Below are 20,183 nucleotides of genomic sequence, written 5' to 3'. Positions count from 1 at the left end.
TGATAAAAACCAAGATCCAGTCCTTTAATGACCTTTTAAGCACAGCCATTAGGAGTGTGTCTGTCTGTGGAGAGAGTGTCAACCTTGTCGAGAGGTTTACTTACCTTAGCAGTAACATTCATGTCTCTGGTGAGTCTTCCTATGAAGTCAGTAGATGGACTGAGAGAGAATGGGGGTCATGAGGTCGCTGGAAAGGGGTGTATGGCTCTCCCGATATCTCTGCGAAAGGACAAAGGATCAAGTCTTTAGAATCCTTCTGCCTCCTGTGTTGCTATATGGTTGAGAGACATGGACGCTATCCAGTAACCTGAGATGAAGATTGGACTCCTTTGGTACTGTGTCTCTCCGGAAAATCCTTGTTTGACTTTGTGTTGAATGAGTGGCTGCTCACTCACTCTCGAATGAGCCACATTACCTGCATTGTGAGGGAGTATCAGTTACCGCAGTATAGCCATGTGACACAAATCCCTGAGGATGATCCGGCTCACAGGATTCTCATTGTTGAGGACCAGATTGGCTGAACCAGGGCAAGGGGACGCCCATGTAACACCTGGCTGTGGCAGATAGAGGGTCATTTCCAATGCACTGTACCTGTGCATGCTCCCCAACCTGATCTGACCTGTCCTGACCTTTGAAGGAGAGTAGCACTTTAGGGATCTTCAGATCTCGACTTGGTGTTATTTTGGACAATCTCAGTAAAAAGGATCAACAGGCTTGTTGGGCTAAATGGCCAGTTCTCATCGCAACTTTTCTAATGTTCTAATGAAAAGCTTTGAACATTAACAATATGATTAGACCTACAAGGAGCATAGGTGTCACATATCTAAAGGTGCTTTCTTGCCACAGGAACTTTGTTTTCCATTACTGACGATTTCATGGACCATTTGTTTTGCACTCCCATTGCACAAAAGGAACTATATCCTTCAGGCAAAATATGTGACATGCAAAGAAGAGTGATACGGTGTAAAGTGAGGTGCATTCATGAGTTCACAGGGGAGATTTACAATTCAATACAGTGCATGGTGGGGTGAACCAGGGAAGTGACAATAAAGACTGATGTGGCATGAAGTGCAGTGTGATCGGGAGTTGTCAGTACAGATGAGGTGCATAACACCGTTCAACAAGAAGTGTTGGAGAGTGTTGTGGTGCAAAATGCTGTGTGGTGGGGAGTTCGAAGGGGAGATTATTTCTTTGGTGAGGTGCATGGTACAGTGTACGAAGGAGGTGGCCATGAAGAGTAATGCGGTGTGAAGTGTGGTGCTTCATCTTCACCAATAACTCTCAAAAGTCCAAATTACTAACAGATATGTTAGATGGTGCCAGTGCTTGTGGGAAACCAATCAGTACAATCCCACCCATGACATACCTTTTAGTAAGAGCTAAAGAAAAGTTCCAGAAACTACCTACAAGGAACTACAAATGGCCCGAGTACTTGTGGTGGGAATGTTCCTGAATTTATAAGATGTTCTTGGATCCTACAGTGGGAAAGTGCCTTAGGTATGAGCTTTTTAGAAGGCTTCTCAACATCCCCTGGTGAACAATTGACTCTAATGTTCAAAAAGACTTGTTATACTGAAGATGTGTATCAAAAATATGTTAGCGAAAGCGTGGTTTCTTATATCTACTATGAACCTGAAAACAAAAAAGGAAGATTTTTCCCTAGCATGATCAAATAAATCAAACTACTATAAAAGACTTCTATGGAATTTGATTGACACAGGCACGGTCCATGCCTTGTACCCATTTCTGCCAGGATAAGTTCCCCTGATGGCCCTGAATCGGAATTAAACTAGTTTGAGATTGTTACGCTATGATACTATTTTTTAACTACTTATTAAGGTGATATAAGACAATAAAATCATGAATGCACTTGCTCTTTAATGCATACCCATCAGCTAGAAGTCTCTGTGATTTATTGTGATGAAGCCTATAGGGATGTAAATTGTTCCCTAGTCATCAACATGTCATTTTTTTAAGTAAATGCCTTCATTTAATGTAACAAGATGTTTAATGATTCGCTAACTGACATGAAACATTTAGTATATTGAAAAACGGGTGGTGTGGGTTTATTTATCCAGGCCTGCCAGCATTTCTGCTCTCATCATTTTAAATCTACAGACAGCCAGTATTGGAATAATTCTATTTCTTCTGGATATATCGTGTTTCTTTGCTTATTAAGAAATGAAATTTCATTTTAATGGAATTGTACAGCTCTGTGTCAAATCCTCTCCAATTGCATTGGAACTAGCAGATGTTTAAAGTTAGACATAAATATACAGTAATTGATCCATCTTTTCTGTTTTTCTGGATGCACCTAACCGGGTAGAGAGTTGCAGTGCTCCAATTCAGTCCAGCAGATACGAACCCCTGAACAAGACGATGCCACACTCATGTTAGGGCATTTGACAGTTGCCAATCTGCTGGAGAGTATGCTGTTAGACGAGAGGAAATCGATATCTCTGAAGTTACTGATATTAACACATTTAACACTCTGCACAAAAGGAACTACTGTATATTAGAGGGGTGAACTGGGGTCCAAGGACTATGTGCGTATTCCTCATACTTAGTGTGTCATTTCTTTTTTTAACAACTATGTGTAGTATCTAAGAACATGGAAGAAACATCTTCCTTATCTTTACCAGTTGCAAAGTTATTTTAAACTCCAGTGCACTGTTCTGTCTGTACATGTTAATTTATATGGTTCCATTCAGCATTAAACAACTAGACACACTAACAGAGCTCTCTTCTAGTTGTTTCCAAATATTGCTTAGGAATTGACCGATGCACTTGAATGACTGGGCCACACAGAATATTTGATATACAGAGTGGTTTGATGACCTACCTGCTCTGTATCCAGCTATACATTTTCTGACAAGGACCGAAGCTAGTTGAAACACAAATCCACCACATGGCACACCTACTTCCACTCATTTGTAGTTGGCCAAATAACACAGGGGGCCCAGTGTGCCAAGAATATCCCCAACATCATTACTCCACCACCACTAGCCTGAACCATTGATACAATTCAGGATGGATCCACGCTTTCATGTTCTTGATGCCAAATTCTGACCCTACCATCTGAATGTTGCAGCGGAAATTGAGACTCATCAGACCAGGTAACATTTTCCCAACCTTCTGTTGTCCAATTTTGCAAATTGTAGCCTCAGTTACCTGTTCTTAGCTGAGAAGATTGGTACCTGGTGTCGTCTCCTGCTGCTGTAGCCAATCTGCTTCAAGGTTTGACTTGTTGTGTGTTCAGAGATGCTCTTCTGAATATCTTGGTTGTAACAAGTGCTTATTTGAGTTACTGTTGTCTTTCTATCAGCCTGGCCATTCTCCTCTGACCTCTGGCACCAACAAAGCATATTCAACCAGAGAACTACTGCTCACTGGATATTTTCCCTTTTTCAGACCATTCTCTGTAAACCTTAGAGATGGTTGTGTGTGAAAATCCCAGTAGATCAGTAGTTATTGAAATACTCAGACCAGCCTGTCTGGCACCAACAACCATGCCACGTTCAAAGTCACTTCAGTCACCTCTCTTACCCATTCTGATGCTCTGTTTGAACTTCAGCTGCTCATCTTGACAATGTCTGCATGCTGAATTGCATTGAGTTGCTGAATGTGATTGGCTGAATGGATATTTGCATTAACAATCAGGTGAGCAGGTGTTACCCCTTCCTTTTTTAAAAGAAAAATGGCGCTATTTATGCAAATTACCTTAGGAACCGGTTGTCAGACTTTCAGGGGTGCCACTGTCAATCTCCTCTCTTTACTAGACCAGCTGTTTTCTTCACCCACAAAAGCAGACCAGAGAGACAAGTGGCAAACACGTAACATTTTCTGTGAAGTAGTGCTACAATAATACCAATTAGAATTGAACCCAAATCTGTCACATACCCACTAAACCCCTGAGGTAGCAGTGCTTATCACTGTTTGGCCATATTATAACCACACTTTCTCAGAATTACGTAGTGCCCATGTGGTAGTACCTCTTTCAGTCTCACAGACTCTCAAGGATATGTTACACACCCAATTGATACTGTGTCTTGATATATTGCACAGGCACAAATAGTCAAACCCATATACAGTACGTATCCAACCATTGCACTTATAATAACAATAATAATAATAATAATAATAATGTTGCCCTGTGGTGGGCTGGCGCCTTTCCCAGGGTTTGTTTCTAGCCTTGCACCCTGGGTTAGCTGGGATTGACTCCAGCAGACCCCCGTGACCCTGTAGTTAGGATATAGCGGGTTGGATAATGGATGGATGGGTGGATAACAATGTCGCGCACATGTGAGTAGGAGGACATTGTATGGACCAAGCAAATGGTTGGCGGAGTGCACTGAACCTTCTCCTGTTATCTCTACAGACCTGCCGCAGGAAAATCTGACTCATCATTGAAGATATAACTTCTGGTTCCGGTGACTAGAACGATGTCACTTCCGGTTCTGGGGCCTATAACAATGTCATTTCTGGTTCTGAGGCCTATAATGATGTAATTTCTGGTTCTGGCGCCTAAGATGATGTTACTTCTGGTTCAGGCACCTATGATGGTGTCACGTCCGGTTCCGGTGCCTACGATGACATCAGAAGAAGGTCACTTCCAGCACCCCTACATCACTTCCAGTCTTTCCATTTCAAACCGCCATCTTCTCAAACCTCAATCAGTTCACTTTTGGACTCCATCAAAGACACTTCTGTCAACTTTTCAAACCCATTGCAGCCAGGAACAATGCACAGGTGGCTGCCCCAAACCTTTATGAGTGTGTCGAGTCTGATCTTTTCACAATAATTAATGTCTATGTGTCAACGCCCCATTTTCATCTTGGAAGCTCTCAAGAACCCACTTAGGGCTATCGTCCTCTCATTTCTTATTCAATTGATTTACAGTAAACAGCGTTAATACACAAACAATGTAATTTTCCATTCACACTGCTGCATGATGGCCTGTTCACTCGAGCAGAGCAGAGGGTTTTCCTTGTGCTCACTACTGCAATCTCTACTGTTTTTACAATGCACGCTCATGGCAGCTTGGGCTGTATAACCAGCCCATTATTAGAGCAATAATACTACTATTTAGTGGTTGATTATATCCTCTGGCAAGATTCAGGCAGTGTCCACTCCACTGTCGCAAAGTAATCAGCCCCAAAAAATTAGTTATTGATCCTTAGCCCATTGTGGAGGACAAATTTAGTAGCTGGGTCATTGAGCGTCTCCACTGACAGAGCTTGCATTAGTTGAATAACAGTAAGCAATACGCACTAGTGAAAAAAAAAAATGTGATGACCGGCTTGTGTTATATAAATTAATTACAGGGTCAATAAGCATTTTAAGAGCGGCCTTCCTTTCATGTCATCCTTAAGATGTGTGTGGAACAGTCTGGCCGACTCTAAAAGGTTATTTCACATGACACTCACGATCCGAGGGAAATGATTTGGCAGAAATGTGTTTAATTCATAAAAATAAACTGGTGCCGTACAGAGTGGCCATGGTAATCAGAGGAAGGAAGATTGAATGCCATTCCCAAAATATAACACTTTAAACCCAGCAAATCAGTTTCTCCTTTTGCAAGCCCCAGTCTCCGAGGTCACGGAGGTCACCTCCATCTATTTTGCTGCTCCTGTTGTTTTTAATGTAGGAAGTCTTTTAGTGGTGGGCAGTCATTTTTTTGTTCTTTAATACATGGTCATATTCATTTAGTGATGCAATAAATAACAATTATCTTTTTTTTTTTTCCATTTTATTTTCATTTCGGGGGTCCAACATTCCAGTTTTGAATCTCACACTCGGTCATTCGTTGTTGTCCATGTGGAGTTTGCAGTTTCTTCTCATAACTACTGTATGCGATTATTATTTCTCCATCCACAAAGATACGTGTCTGAAGTTATTTTCCAAGTCTTAATTGGCCCCGAGTATGAGTGTGGCTGGGTGGGTGGTAAATTGCTAAAAGGATAGGCTACAGATTATCTAGAAACCACTAGTTGAATTAAGTCAGTTTGTACGTGATTCCTACACTTCACCACCCGAGAGGGAAGTGGACGATATTTAAAGGATAAAATAGCATTAACATAATCGGTACTTGGCCCCTCTTGTCGCCTATGCGCGCCCTTAAATAACTGGCAAAAAATCAGAAGAAAGTGGTACTGGTAAATATATTGAAATCCACTGATTACATTTACTTGCCCGGTGCCTGTGTGCTCTTTTGTGAACCCCTTTCCCCAGACGCCATCCCCAGCGGCCAAATCTTAACCCCCCGGTTTGACACAAACATAAAGAGAAATGAAAAAGAACTCTTCTCAGAGAAAACCAAAAGAAAGATTTAACGTAGTCCAGATACATGGAGAAGGAACCTACAGTTCAGTTCCTACTGTAGGATGGCGTGAGGAAAACAAAAACAGTCCTCTGGCGAACACGACTTCCCCGCCGGCTATCACGAAGAAACTCAATCACAGGTCCGACTCACGAAACGGGGGCATCCGTAGAACACCAGCCCCTGGCCTCTTCTTAGGGATTCGTCACACTGATTATCACTTCGAGGTGGCCACCCACAAACAGCAGCCGTCCCATGGGTGAAGTCCGATCCTGACGATTCTTAAAGCGCAGATAGTCGCCTCCTTGTCTTCAGCCTTTTCCTTCTTTTTCTCTCCCCCTCCCCTCGATCTGCCATTCTCCTTAAAAAGAAAAGTTCTGAAACATTTTTTCCCCGCTTGGTTGTTATGGTAACATGAGGTCGGCAACTGGCAGCTGGAATATTTACCGGGCGGGATCCTCCCAGCACTGGGTCGTCCACAAAAGTGCCTGAAGGGCCATTCATAGACACCCTCCCAGCCACATTATATAGTGATGGACAGTCCAGAAGGCCAACCAGCCTTGCTACAAGTTTAAGGATACTTTGTTTTGTTTTTCTATAGTGGACAAATTCTAATGAGCTATCAAATATACAGTAAATACAAAATTAAGTCTTGGATAAAAACAAACATAACTGGGAATCACTGAAACTAAGAAAAATATAAAACACCCACCCATCAGCGCCCAGCCAAAACCAACCATTGAGTTTAAGAATATTATCTTAAAAAAACTGAATCTGCTTACCAGCACTGATGATTGTGCTTGTGATGAATGAAATGAATCGCGTGAATTGAATTCACAGTGAAATCATCATTCTAATTTCAAGGTGAAATAGATATTCTAGATAAGGAAGACAGATGTGTCTAGGTAAGGCAGTAATGCCCAGGTATCATGGCGCCAGAAAGTAGCGGCTTGTTACATGTTGATTAGCAGACGCAAGGTAATAATAATAATAAATTACATTTATATAGCACTTTTCTCAGTACTCAAAGTGCTATCCACACAGGGAGGAACCAGGAAGCGAACCCACAGTCTTCCACATTCTCCTTACTGCAAAGCGGCAGCACTACCACTGCACTATTTCACTGGCCATAGGAAGGTATTGAGCCTAAGAACCTGTGAATGCTCGGACTAATGATGATGAGTGGAGAAAACACATTAGTGGCGCAAGTGTGGTTTAATATGTCTTTGCATAGAAAACACGTTGTATATCACATCTTTAAAAAATGTACAGCACTTCTCTTTGTTAATGTGAACATGAGGCCTAAATTGAATTGATTTTTACAGCTGAACAAAACAAAGTAAGTAAGGTTTTAGGAAGCAATATTCCTTGTTTCCTACCAAACAAAAAACACTTTTAAACCCCAAAAAATGGTTTAGTGAGTTCCGCATTTGTAACTGAAAAATTGCCTGTCAAATAAACGGTATGCAAACTGAGTCTGAACGTATGGCAGTGTCGTATGGTTATGTACTTTTCTGTTGGCTCATTATATGTAAATCCATGTTAGTATTTTTAGGCCTGCATATAAGAAATAAATAAATTATATTGAATTGACTACCATGGGGGCTGTGGTGTCCAGTCCTCACTCACAGTTGTAGTAGACAGGTGTGGCAGTAGGGGGCGCTAGTGCTCCCTTGAACCCTCAGGGATGACTCCAAACAGCAGGTAAAAGTCCAAAACGTTTTATTTTCTTTTCCCACAGTGCACCAAGCACCCTCCACACTACTCATAAGCTATTAAATCACTATTAAACTCACACAATAAACCACTACTAATAAACTCAATACTCTCCTCCTCGCCCAGACACTTTGCTCCTCCACCTCCCAGCACAGCTCAGTGTCTGGACTGAGGCACCATCCTTTTATAGCCCCTGACCCGGAGGTGTTCCTGTCCAATTAGACCACAGTTCCTTTTTCCTTCCGGGTCAGGGCAAACAGTCCTGTTCTTCACCCCGGGAGCATGTCGTTCCTTCCCGGGTTATAGGGCATCACAGAGCCCATAAGCCCCCCCACAGCGACTCCTGGTGGTCCCCAAGGTATCCAGCAGGGCTGTGTATAAACACTACAAAGTCCATAAGGCCCTGCTGGACCTCGGGGCACGATCCTGCTGTCAGGAGAGCTCCTCCTGGCGGACTGGGGGTGAGGACCGGCATGGGAAGCCGGCAGTCCTCCACACAGGGTAGAAACCTAAGGCCATTTGTCATTCATATCTGTGTACTTTCTTTGAGGTCCTCAGTTTTCCTTTAGGGAGTCAGATTAATGGTCAGAGTGTGAAGTGATCGTGGGTGTGTGAGGAGCTCCACTCTGCAACTGTGTAGCATCTCCCTGTTCATTACTGTTTCCCACCCAGTGGTACCAAGATAGACCTCGAAGTGAATTAGGTGGCACTTATAATCAAAGAATTGATAGATGGAAAGTTTTTTTTAACATCAAAACAGTTACTGCCTTTCAACTCCAGTAAAGCTGCCTCAAATCCCTTCTGGGCCACTGCCTACCTGGAGTTTCAGCATTTTCACAAAGTCTGGGTGGGTTGCTCTTCTTCAGCTACTCCTGTTTTCTTGCCACTTTCCAGAAATATGCAGGTTACGTAAAAGTCCCCAGCGCCTAAGGCTGGCACCCAGTGGCTCTGCCCAGTCTGGCAGTGAAAGGCGCTCGTCTGAGTGCACATTGCTCTTACCGCTGGCTTTGCATTTCTGTCTTTGAAATGGCCCTTCCAAGAGACAAGTTGTTCAGTCTGAGTGAAATTGCTCAGTCAGGATTTGACTTTAGTCTGATGGCATTTAAGAAATTGCAACCGAGTGAATCTGGAAACTACATTTTATTTTAATGTGAGAAAAGATATTAAGAGCAAAGGTTAAAAAAGAAAAATCAGGTTTAGTAAAAAGCATGCATTCTTCCACTGCAGGTATTATTTGATTTTATAAAGAGTCCTTACAAGCATAAACGTAAACTTTAAGTTTAGTGTGCATCACAGGTAGATTAATGTAAAGAATTATTAAGGTAAAAATTGACCCACACATGGCAAGAACAGCATATTAGTAAAACGTGACTTCCCTTTTCTGACCCTTTTTCTACATTGACCCCCCCATTTCAGGGCACCAACATTTTTCGGACAATTCATGTCACAGATGTTTGTAATTCCTCTGGTGGGTTTCATTGCTTCATAAGACATCTCAGCCTTCTTCTACCCTTTGGAGTCTTTAGTTCTTCAACACGAGGACGTGAGATCAGCCAATGAAAGTCAAAGAAGCCATTTTGGGGCTGAAAAACAAGAATCAAACCATTAGAGACATGGGTAACACCTTAGGATGAGCTAAATCAGCTGTCTGGAATATCAAGAAGAAGAACTGGTGAGCTCAGGAATCACAAAGAGACTGGTAGGCCAAGGAAGACCACCGCTGCTGATGACAGAAGAATCCTCACTATGGTTGTAAGAGCCATTTTCCTAGTTCTATAAGATTCATAAATATTTTACTAGATGACAATTGTGGAAGTTGACCCGGACACCACCACACGTTTATTATCCATCCATTTTCTAACCCGCTGAATCCGAATACAGGGTCACGGGGGTCTGCTGGAGCCAATCCCAGCCAACACAGGGCACAAGGCAGGAACCAATCCTGGGCAGGGTGCCAACCCACCGCAGGACACACACAAACACACCCACACACCAAGCACACACTAGGTTATTATACAAAACTATTTACAACAATATTGGTCACTCAGACCCAGTTCAATAAAATCAGTGCACAAACCCCAAAGTCACAGTCCTGGCCACAATGCCTTTCTTCGGGCCGCCTCCACAGCTCTCCTGAGCTTCCTCCTTCCTCCTTCCTCCTCCCGACTCCCGCCTTGAATGAATGGAGACGGCCCCTTTTATTCAGTACCCGGATGAGCACCAGGTGTTCCCGGCATTCCTCCCTTGGCCACGCCCAGCGTGGCAGAAGTGCCGGCTGTCCTCCCGGCAGCTCTCCGGGTAACGTCCAAAGTCTTCCAGCCAGCACTTCCGCCACACCAAGGCATTGGGGCGCCTCCTGGTGGTGACCATGGGCCCCTACAGGGTGGAGCTTCCATGCCCTGTACCCGTGGCCCCCAGAGCAACCCGGAAGGCAACCCCCACGTGATCCAGGGTGGGCACAGACCCACATCCGGTCCCTCATGACGTCCCGGCCGGGTCATGGCCCCTGGCATCCCTGACATAATGCATAATCAATGGGAGGTTGCTAAAACCCCCCTAAGTAAAATTGGATTGGTATATTCTTGCCATTTCTAACAGCTTTGAGTAAACATTATTCTTCTGTTAGTGACAGCCTTGCCATGAGTAAGGTATAGAATTATACGGTTTTAAACCGTGACTGTGCCTGGGCACGTGCCCACGCCTAAGGTCTCTTTGAGTGTGTGAAGTAACACGTAAAGATAATGTGCTTATATAAGAATGAAGCCGTACTTATGTAGCGTACAGAAGAAGAAATTTAGAAACTTTTTAGTATAGAAATAACTAAAGTTTTGCAAGAAAAGCTAAGTTTAGAGAAGATACATTTTTCCTTTTTTCTGCTTTTTATTCTACGTGTGTAGCTATTTTTTCTTTATTCTTGTGTGGATTATTTGCTTTTAACTTTCACTAAATCTTTTGAAAACAAACTTTTGGACTGTGAAATTTTTTTCGGCACACGTCTGGCCCATGCTCGACTTCGCCTTATACTTTGGCGGCTACAATGGTGAAGAAAAAGCCCCAGATGCCTGTCTGACAGATCAGAAACAGTCTACAGTGGGCTGATGTGTGTGTGTCAGAGAAGACTAACAGCAGAAGACTTCATGAACAGAATCACAGAGGACACACTGCAAGATGAACACCACAAAAACAGGATGGCCAGATTACAAGGACTTCAAAGAATTCTGGGAAAAAGGTCTTGTGGGCAATGAGACAAAGATGAACCTGCTGTATCAGAGTGATGGCAGAGCAAAGTGTGGAGGTGAAGAGGAACTGCCCAAGATCTAAAGCAGACCACCTCAACATGGTGGTGGGGTTGGTATGGCTTAGGCATATATGGCTGCCACAGGTCCTGGCACACTTCTCTTCATTGATGATGGAACTGCTGATGGCAGTGGCACAATGAATTCTGAGGTGTGTAGAAACATCTGATCTGCTCGACTTGAAAAGAACAACAGGAAGAACGTCTCCAAATATGTCCCAATGTGATGCAATGAAATTTACTGCCCTATTGCCTTCATAAACCATTTGTGTCAAGAAATAACCCACTGATAGGAACAGGCTGTTGCCGGAACCCGGAATTGAGATGACGTTGTACAAAAACCCATCGACAGAGAAGATACTGTCGTTCATTTTAAAAGAAAGGCTGAGAAAACAACTGTCACAGTATAATGAAAATTAGCTAGGAGCGAAACCAATGCCAATGGTCGAGAGAGTACCTTCCTGTAGCAGGGTACAGAAAAGACTGCCAGGCCCACAAATGGCCGAAGTGAAAGGTCTTGCGGTCAGGCTAGATATAGGGCCGTGACGTAACACCAATGAGGTCATGAGAGAGGAGCGGGGAATGCGGTAGTCCAAAGGAGGAATAGGAATCGAGAAAAGCGGTGTGGGGGTGTATGGGAGGCCGCAGGCAGCGAGGGAAAAAGTTTTGGAAGATGTGGGCTGCGTGTGGGGGTGACCGGGTTTAAAGAGGAAGCAGGACGAACCAGAAGAGAAATATATATAAGAGATATAAAGAAGATCGGTATAGTTTTGAAGAGTAAAAAGTGTTTGCTTTTTTAAAAAGTACATTCCATGCATAATCTGCTCAAGTAGAATAAATGTAATTTCTCACTTTACACCACCGATACTGTACGTATTATGCTACGTGCTACGTCAGATTGTCACATAGATCCCGAAAACACAGGCCAGCTTACTGAATATGTCTTTCCCAGGGTTTTATATTTTCTCTATATTATTCTCTCTCTGTTCTGTAGGTCTTTATCTTTCTCTTCTTCAGAAGCACACGCTCCCCTGCAGGCCTTTATATACACTCAGTGTTTTTCAATGTGCCATTCTATTGGTTCACGCTGTTTGCCTTTACAAGGTATACATTTGCTAGGATCAAGAACCTAATCCCGGTCAACAAGAGTAGCAGGTATTTGTTCGGTTGGATTTAGGAAGCCTCTCATTTTCTCATCAGAGTTGGCTCAACAGCAATAAATTGAACTTTAAACAGGAGAAAAGAGTGAATTTCAAGTACCTGTGAACCCCTACAGCTGAGTAATGGCAGTGGCACCCTACTGCCTTTCAATTTCATGAACATTGATCCAGATCTATAAAAGATTAATGGATTAATTAAAGGTCTGCAGGATTCACTGAATTTAAACATAAGGGGCAGGTTTATACTGAAGGTTTGGATTAAGAAAACCATTAAGGCAAATTGGAAGAATTAATGAAATGTTGCACTCACTAGCTTGAAACCCTAATACCTTGTGCAGCGTGATATCGCATTTTGATTGCTTATGGCACATAACGAGGTTTCGTGATTGATTGAGTTGCTTTGTTATTACACATCACCCTCATCACGTTGCATGGTGCATAATGAAATATTCTATCGCCATCAGACGACCCTGACACTGCTTTGAAATTTCATACAAACACAAGCCATCAGTTTGCTTTTCAAAAGAGTCAGACGTACTGACTGACAAATGGAGCTACTAAAAACTGTTTGCCTGGGAATAGCAAAAATCATTTTCTTCTGTCTGAAGTTCTTTTCTTCTACTTTGACTTCTTTAAAAAGATGGATAGTAGTGTAAAAAAGCTGCCTCATGGATTCAATGTCCCAGACTCAAATTCTGCACCCAGTTATTGTCTGTGTGAAGTTTCCTCTGAGTATTCCAGTTTACCTTCCACTTATTGGAAGACAAGCAGGGAAACTAAACTGGCACCTCTAAACTGGCCCTAGTGGATGTGTGCACGAGTAGCGAAAGGCTGGCGACTCAACCAGGGTGGGCTACGGCCTCCCACCACCCTGAACTGGACTGAGTGGACCCTGATAAGACCCTGGTCTGGATAAGTGGGTATGGACGAGAGATGGAGGGACTTATGGGTTAGAGTTTGTCATCTTATGTCATGTTCAAAAGTTGAACCGGAAAACAAAATAAGGTACAGGTTTTTAAAATACATAAAGCTGCAGCAGTTTCAGTGATGCCGAATCAGTCCATTGTTTAGATGGATCATAAAATCAGACCCTGACTTATGCGGCCATTCAAAAATGCAACACTTTTTTTTTATTATCTTCTTGCTTCCTCCAATCTCGCACCAGTTTCTCAGGCACATCGAATTTTGTTGCAGCAGCACAGTTACCAATTTCTTTGCTACTTTAATGACCTTTAATTTAAAACCAACTTCATATTTTCTTTCTGATCGAACACTCCATCGTAGATAACGGACACTCTAATGATATAGGTGCATGAGGGTATGAGATACAAAAAACACAAATCAATGCAAACGTCGTTTCAGAATAGTTCGGGTATTACCATGTGGTCATGTAGGCACAATACATAGAAAAAAAAGGCAGTGTGCTCCGTGGTTACTCTCTTACGTGGGCGTTAGCATATTGTAATCTCTTGGACCAATAGCGTGAGTTTTCTGCATTCAACTTATATGACTGACATTATAAAATACTGGAAATTATACGGCAAAATCAAATCCCGACTTATCCATGAGAGAACTTATCCGCAAGTATATACTGTAGATAGATAGATAGATAGATAGATAGATAGATAGATAGATAGATAGATAGATAGATGATATGATAGGCAGTATATAATAGATAGATAGATAGATAGAATAGATAGATAGATAGATAGATAGATAGATAGATAGATAGATAGATAGATAGATATGATAGGCAGTACACACTCACCTAAGGGATTATTAGGAACACCATACTAATACGGTGTTTGACCCCCTTTCGCCTTCAGAACTGCCTTAATTCTACGTGGCATTGATTCAACAAGGTGCTGAAAGCATTCTTTAGAAATGTTGGCCCATATTGATAGGATAGCATCTTGCAGTTGATGGAGATTTGTGGGATGCACATTCAGGGCACGAAGCTCCTGTTCCACCACATCCCAAAGATGCTCTATTGGGTTGAGATCTGGTGACAGTGGGGCCATTTTAGTACAGTGAACTCATTGTCATGTTCAAGAAACCAATTTGAAATGATTCGAGCTTTGTGACATGGTGCATTATCCTGCTGGAAGTAGCCATCAGAGGATGTGTACATGGTGGTCATGAAAGGATGGACATGGTCAGAAACAATGCTCAGGTAGCCCGTGGCATTTAAACAATGCCCAATTGGCACTAAGGGGCCTAAAGTGTGCCAAGAAAACATCCCCCACACCATTACACCACCACCACCAGCCTGCACAGTGGTAACAAGGCATGATGGATCCATGTTCTCATTTTGTTTACGCCAAATTCTGACTCCACCATTCGAATGTCTCAACAGAAATCGAGACTCATCAGACCAGGCAACATTTTTCCAGTCTTCAACTGTCCAATTTGGTGAGCTCGTGCAAATTGTAGCCTCTTTTTCCTATTTGTAGTGGAGATGAGTTACCACCCCGGTGGGGTCTTCTGCTGTTGTAGCCCATCCGCCTCAAGGTTGTGCGTGTTGTGGCTTCACAAATGCTTTGCTGCATACCTCGGTTGTAACGAGTGGTTATTTCAGTCAAAGTTGCTCTTCTATCAGCTTGAATCAGTCGGCCCATTCTCCTCTGACCTCTAGCATCAACAAGGCATTTTCACCCACAGGACTGCCGCATACTGGATGTTTTTCCCTTTTCACACCATTCTTTGTAAACCCTAGAAATGGTTGTGCGTGAAAATCCCAGTAGCTGAGCAGATTGTGAAATACTCAGACCGGCCCGTCTGGCACCAACAACCATGCCACGCTCAAAATTGCTTAAATCACCTTTCTTTCCCATTCTGACATTCAGTTTGGAGTTGAGGAGATTGTCTTGACCAGGACCACACCCCTAAATGCATTGAAGCAACTGCCATGTGATTGGTTGATTAGATAATTGCATTAATGAGAAATTGAACAGGTGTTCCTAATAATCCTTTAGGTGAGTGTAAAATAGATAGATAGATAGATAGATAGATAGATAGATAGATAGATAGATAGATAGATAGATAGATAGATAGATAGATATGTAAGGCATTATATGATAGACTAGATAGATAGATATGTAAGGCATTATATGATAGACTAGCTGTTCCCTGCGGCTCCACCCACATATTAGTGAAATAGGACAATCTTTATAAAATCAATTAAAAAAAATGTAATCCTGGTCAAGAAGAAGGGAGGTATTGTCCAACATTAAACGCTGCCAGTGTATCTGATCGTGTTCAGCTCTGACGGGAGAAAAGCATGTGCCTGTGATATCTCTGGTAATCAGCAACTACACTCTAAAACACACGTAGCGCTAAACTCTCTCTCAAAAACGTCAAACGTTACTCCTTAATGATCTGTAAATGGTAATGTCTGCTGAACAAACGTATTGCTAGCTAAGTGGAGGCAAGGTACGCTGCAATACATGGTGAGAGGTAGAGCGACTCGAACGGAGGTTGGCACCTGAGTGAGAAGGGTTCTGGCCAGCTCTCTACTCCTGAGGTCCTGCCTCCTCCTCCCCTCAGTCCACAGCCTGTCTCTCAAATTGGTGCAAATAAATTGGTAATGCCAGCAAACTATGATACTTAGTGCGATGAGAGAAGTAGCAAAATCCGTCTCTCGTGAAAAGAGGACAGACAGACAGACATACATTTTTTTTTATAATAGATAGATAGATAGATAGATAGATAGATAGATAGATAGATAGATAGATAGATAGATAGATAGCACATAAAATTCTCAAACCTTAGGGGGCTACAATATTTGTCAAAGCACCAGCCATAAAGCAGTAACGGCAGTAAGGCAGTGGACAATGCGTCTGATCTCACACTCAACTATACACTATACAGTAAAAATTAATTGAAATAAACCCAACCTAAACATCTTTGCATACCTGGTTGAAACCCCCCGAAGCAGTGAATATGTGCAAGCTTCACACGGACAACACCGCCTGAATTGGATTAAGAGGCTGAGAGACGTTACTGTATATTATTTTAATAAATATATCCTTATCTTTGATGGGACAGCACGGTGGCACAGTGGGTAGCGCTGGTACCTCACAGTTAGGAGACCTGGGTTCCTCCTGTGTGGAGTTTGCATGTTCTCCCCGTGTCTGCATGGGTTTCCTCCGGTTTCTTCTCACAGTCCAAAGACATGCAGGTTAGGTGCACTGGTGATTCTAAATTGTCCCTAGCGTGTGCTTTGTGTGTGTGTGTGTGTGTGCCCTGCGTTGGGCTGGTGGGCTGGCGCTCTGCCCAGGGCTTGTTTCCTGCCTTGCGCCCTGTGTTGGCTGGGATTGGCTCCAGCAGACCCCCGTGACCCTGTAGTTAGGATATAGCAGGTTGGATAATGGATGGATATCCTTGATGTCATGAAGTGAATGGCATAGACCTTAAAACACATATGAAGACTGAAAGGATCTTTATATTTACCAATATATGAACTTGACTACAAAATCTCATTAAGTGGTCTAAATGGTAATTTGTCTTGCCATTTAAATAACCCTGTTGTGATGTCTTAAAATGTAAAATGTGATAATATCAGAAACTCAAGAGTCAAGCATTTGAAAACAAAGTTTCATTAATTTTATTATAGAGTATGCCATTGCTGACAGTTACTCACGATTATTCCTAGCTATTAAATCAGTTGTTTCAAAGCCATATGTCACTGTGAGCCCATTTTAAAATGATAAATTTATTGAAAAATTAAGAGAATGGATTTCAAGTGCCCATGTCTGAGTCCACTCCAACCTGTCACTGATGTGAACCCCAAAGTTCTTGTAAGAGTGGACAACCTGTACATCTTCTCCCGGAATAGTGACCAGACACAGAGGCTCTTTTGTGCAGTGAAAGCCAATAACACATGACAAGGACAGGAGTTATTCTGAACAGTCAGCATGGGTTCAGAAGAGGGAGGTCGTGTTTTACTAACATGCTGGAATTCAATAAGGTTGCAAAAAAAGGACACGATAAAAGTGGAGCTTATGATGTTATTTATCTGGACTTTCAGAAGGCACTTGATAAGGTGCCACATGAGAGGTTGGGCATCAAGTTAAAAGAAGTGGCATTTCAGGGTGATGTTTTTAGATGGGTGCAGAATTGGCTCAGACACAGGAAGCAGAGGGTGATGGTGTGAGGAACCTCATCAGAACTGGCCGATGTTAAGCGTGGTGACCAGCAGGGGTCAGTGCTAGGGCCGCTGCTATTTTTAATATATATAAATGATTTAGATAGGAATGTGAGTAACAAACTGGTTAAGTTTGCAGATGATACCAAGATAGGTGGATTAGAAGATAATTTGGAATCCGTTATATCATTACAGAAGGACTTGCATACAGAATTGGGCAGATTTGTGGCAGATGAAAATTAATGTCAGTAAATGTAAAGAATTACACATAAGAAGTAAAAATATTAGGTCTGAATACACATTGGGCGGTCAGAAAATCGAGAGTACACCTTCTGAGAAGGATTTAGGAGTCATAGTGGACTCTAAGCTATCAAAAAGGACATAGCAGCACTAGAAAAGGTCCAGAGAGGAGCGACTAGGCTGATTCCAGGTCTACAGGGGTTGAATTATGAGGAAAGATTAAAAGAGCTGAGCCTTTACAGTTTAAGCAAAAGAAGATTAAGAGGTGACATGATTGAAGTGTTTAAAATTATGAAGGGAATTAGTACAGTGGATCGAGACTTGTATTTTAAAATGAGCTCATCAAGAACACGGGGACACAGTTGGAAACTTGTTAAGGGTAAATTTCGCACAAACATTAGGAAGTTTTTCTTTACACAAAGAACGATAGACACTTGGAATAAGCTACCAAGTAGTGTGGTAGACAGTAAGACGTTAGGGACTTTCAGAACTCGACTTGATGTTTTCTTGGAGGAAATAAGTGGATAGGAGTGACGAGCTTTGTTCGGCTGAAGGGCCTGTTTTCGTCTAGAGTGTTTTAAGCAGTTCCTTTGCACCAAAGAAACAAAGCTTTCCACCTAACTCCTCTCTCCTGTCCCATCCCCTTTATCAATACACCCCATAAGTGCAGAATCATGTGAGAGGTGACTTGACCTGCTGTTATTAGGATGTGTGCATCATTACTCTTAAAATCCTGGTTCTTTAAATGCATTTTATGGTTCTTTACTGGATTGTGTGGCTTCATGCTGAACCTTTGCTTGACAAGGCACCATTTCATTCTGCGTCGGATACTTTGCACATGAAGTTGGTTCTTTGTGCTTTGAAAAACTTCCTAATATGTAGAAAAGCTTGAAATCTGCAATGTGTGGTAGGTGATCTAGCAGGACATCAACAGACTAAGAGAATCTGGACTTGGGCTGTGTTATTGTATGCCGCTAGAGTCCTTTTAAAATCATGACCCATTGGGATTTCACAAGTCTCTTACCATCTGTTCATGGTTGCTTACTGTATGCATCCTGTTACAGATCTAAATAAATAAAGGTTCTTTCTGGAACCTTCATGTGGATAGATCTTTTGGGAACCAAAAATGGTTCCCCTGTGGCATCATTCTGAAGGACCAATCTGCCACTTTTATTTTCAAGAGAGAACTCTGAGAACAGAACACGGGGGGAACTTGCAAACTCCACAAAGGTGGGGATTAGGCCAGATACTGAGCCCAGCAGTCTGGAGCGGTTAGGCAGTAAAGCCATGTTGTCACTCTCAGTTTAGTATTATCAAATCAAAATGAGCCTTTCTGATGAAATTACTGAGCTTAATTCATCTAAAATAGCTTCAAAAACTGTTGTTTTTATTTATTAATAAAAACATTCAGAAATGATTTACACTTTCTGGTTTTATGAGGCCACTGCTTTACTTTTTCCAATTTCTCAAATGAACAGCTTACTGGCTAAGTGAACGCCAACAAGGAAAGTCATAAATCATTCATAACAAATGAGTGTTGCACCTTCTGTTTATCCAATCAAATGACATTAAAAATAAATGACAAATCAATTATCTCCAGCAGCCATGCTCCTGCAATATATGAGCAACCGCAGTGGGAGACATGAAGCAGAAAGCTGATTTTTCATGGCAAAGCATTACATACTGGGCAAGACGTATAGAAAATTGAGAAAAGCCACATGTAAGGGGTGATTGAAATGTTTTCAGCCTGGCGTATTTTGGAGAAACACTACCAGAACCTAATAAGATGTAAAAGAATCCCTGCAAAAAGACATTCATGGTTTTAACACTAATAAAGCTTTTCTGTGCTACTCAAAGAAAATGGCATTGACTTGCTTTGATTTGAAGCCATTAAGAGGGCTAACAGAATGTCAGGTTATATAGCACCTTGATGCGTGGAGTTACAAGTCCAAGGAGGTTCTGCTCAAGCTTTATAACACACTGGCGAGGCCTCATCTGGAGTCCTGTGTGCAGTTTGGGTCTCCAGGCTACCAAAAGGACATAATAGCAGGGCCGTCATAGTGCATGGGCATGCTGGGCAGTTGCCAGGGGACCCCACGAGCCTAGGGGACCCATGCTAATCTATGTATGTTGTGACTTGCTGATGTCGTGTAGGTAGGGGCCCTATAATGCTGTTAAGACGGCCCTACATAGCAGCATTAGAAAATGTCCAGAGAAGAGCAACAAGGCTGATTCCGGGGTTACAGGGATGAGTTATGAGGGAAGAGTAACAAAGCTGAGCCTTTTCAAAGAAATTAAGAGTTGACA

Source organism: Polypterus senegalus, chromosome 2 (genome assembly GCF_016835505.1).
Source record: "Polypterus senegalus isolate Bchr_013 chromosome 2, ASM1683550v1, whole genome shotgun sequence".
NCBI lineage: Eukaryota > Metazoa > Chordata > Cladistia > Polypteriformes > Polypteridae > Polypterus > Polypterus senegalus.
This window is presented reverse-complemented; position numbering follows the sequence as displayed.